Here is a 2,915-nt window from a genome sequence, read left to right as displayed (position 1 = left end):
CTTCCGGCAACCGCGCCCTACGGGTAAAACTTACGAAGATGTTCTATGTTCCAGGAGTTGCTCACCGGAATGCCATCTTCGGTCTCAAGGCGGACAGCGCCGGGCCTAGTGACTCGTTTCACCCGATAAGGGCCTTCCCACTTTGGCGTCAACTTGTTGGAATTCTTGGCAGACTGAACACGCTGAAGAACAAGGTCGCTTTCCTCGAAGCTCCTGGCTTTAACTTTGCGGCTATGGTAGCGACGCAAAGCTTGCTGGTAGCGAGCGGCTCGCACAGCAGCCTGAAGACGGTCTTCCTCAAGGAGCAGCGCGTCATCTTGGCGCAACTGCTCTTGCTCGAGCTCATCATAAGCGAGCACTCGAGGTGACCCGTAAACGAGTTCCGTGGGGAGAACTACCTCTGCTCCGTAGACTAGAGCGAAGGGTGTCTGGCCAATGGCTCGATTTGGCGTCGTCCTGATCGACCAAAGAACCACCGGCAGCTCCTCGATCCAGTTTCTTCCGCACTTGTGCAGCCTGTCGAAAGTTCTGGTCTTGAGGCCTCGCAGCACTTCAGCATTTGCCCTCTCCGCTTGACCGTTGCTTCTCGGATGAGCAACAGAAGCGAAGCAGACCTTGGCGCCAAGATCTTGGACGTACTGCATGAAGGTGCGGCTCGTAAATTGCGTGTCGTTGTCAGTGATGATCCTGTTAGGGATCCCGAAACGGCAAACAATCGACCTGAAGAACTTGGCTGCTGACTGTGCTGTCACCTTCCTCACTGGTTCCACTTCCGGCCACTTTGTGAACTTGTCGATGGCGACGTACAAGAACTCAAAGCCCCCGACAGCTCGGGGAAAGGGGCCGAGGATGTCGAGCCCCCAGACCAAAAATGGCCAGGATAAAGGGATCGTCTGGAGAGCTTGAGCTGGCTGGTGTATCTGTTTGGAATGGAACTGGCACGCTTCACACTTGGTTACTTGTGCAGTTGCATCCTGGAGGGCTGTCGGCCAGAAGAAACCTTGTCGGAATGCTTTGCCGGCAAGTGCTCTTGCGCCAATGTGGTGACCACATATGCCTCCATGTATCTCTGCCAACAGCTGTTGTCCATCTTCCCGGCGAATGCACTTCAATTTCACACCGTTGAGTCTTATTCTGTACAGTGTGTTGTCGACAAACTTGTACATACTTGACTGTCGGGCTACTCTTTCCGCTTCTTCTTGCTCTTCGGGAAGCTCTCCTATCTGAAGGAAACGGACGATCTGCTGCGCCCATGCTGGAGCTTGCGGCTCGACAACAAGGGCTAAAGGCATATCTGTTGCTGTGGGAACATCTGCTTCTACAGCAAGAACATGTGGTTCGGCCGGAGCGTGATATTCCCCCGCAAGCTTGCCGGAGCAAAACTTGTCGGGAGCGTTTGCTTCAACGGAACAAACCAAGAAGTTCGCCGGAGCAGACTGCTCCTCAGCACTCTTGGCGTCGATCTTGGGGACCTTCTTGGCGGCGGCTTCGGGAAGCTCTGCCGGAAAGTAGTCATCAGAAACCAACTTCCTCTTCTTTCTCTGTCCAGTCGACGGTGTTACGGATGGTTGAGTCAGCTTGAGCACAAAAATCCCTGGTTCCACAGGTAACTTTAGTGCTGCGCACTTTGACAGGCCGTCAGCAATATCGTTCTGAGCTCGCGGAACATGCTCCATTTGCAGGCCGTCAAAGTGTTCTTCTAGCTTTCTCACTTCATCAACATAAGCTTCCATCAATGGACTCTGGTAGTTCTTGTTCACTTGGCGGATGACAAGCTGCGAGTCACCCCTTACAATGAGTTTCTTGATCCCAAGGTCGGCTGCGATTCTGAGGCCGGCAAGCAAACCCTCATACTCTGCAGTATTGTTCGTTGCTTGCTCCTTGGGAAAGTGCATCTGGACTACGTACTTGAGGTGCTCTCCGGTGGGTGCGATAAGCAGCACGCCAGCACCGGCGCCTTGCAGCGAGAAGGCACCATCAAAATACATCAACCACTCTTTGCCTGTCTCCTTGACGGGGATGCTCGTCTCTGGAATTTCTTCGTCTGGGGTTGGCGTCCACTCTGCTATGAACTCTGCCAATGCCCTGCTTTGGATCGTTGCAGTGGTCTCAAACTTGAGGCCAAAGCTTGACAGTTCCAATGCCCACTCGACAATCCTGCCTGTTGCTTCTGGATTCTGCAGTATCCTCTTCAGCGGAAAGCGAGTGACAACTGTGATCTCGTGTGCCTGGAAGTAATGGTGCAGCTTTCTCGAGGCCATGAGAAGGCCGAAAAGCAATTTTTGCACACCAGAGTACCTCGACCTAGCCCCCTGGAGAAGGGAGCTGACAAAGTAAACTGGGCGCTGCACCATCTTCTTCTGCACCTCCTTGCACGTCTGCGCAGATTCATCTTTGTCGGGACCAGAGCTTGTCGGAGAAGCCCCCTGCTTGTCGCTGGATTCACTTGTCGCGGTCGCTGGCTCATCATCCGCCTCCCTCTCCGCTACTAACGCAGCACTAACCACTTGATTGGTTGCCGCTAGGTACAGCAGCAACTTCTCTTGTGGCTTAGGTGCGACAAGTATTGGAGTGGAGGACAGGTACCTCTTCAAGTCCTGCAGCGCATCCTCCGCTTCCGGAGTCCATTTCATTGGACCTGCCTTTTTCAATATTTTGAAAAATGGCAGGGCGCGCTCAGCAGACTTAGAGATAAACCTGCTGAGAGCAGCCACGCAACCGGCAAGCCTTCGCACATCCTTGACGTGCTTCGGTGCTTCAATCTGCTCGATGGCCTTGATCTTGTCGGGGTTGGCTTCAATTCCCCGCTGAGACACAAAGAACCCGAGAAGCTTGCCGGAAGGGACTCCAAACACGCACTTCTCGGGGTTGAGCTTGAGGTTGATCTTGCGCAGATTTGCAAAAGTTTCTTCTAA

The sequence above is a fragment of the Triticum dicoccoides genome, chromosome 6A (genome assembly GCF_002162155.2).
Source record: "Triticum dicoccoides isolate Atlit2015 ecotype Zavitan chromosome 6A, WEW_v2.0, whole genome shotgun sequence".
In the NCBI taxonomy this organism is placed as follows: Eukaryota; Viridiplantae; Streptophyta; class Magnoliopsida; order Poales; family Poaceae; genus Triticum; species Triticum dicoccoides.
This window is presented reverse-complemented; position numbering follows the sequence as displayed.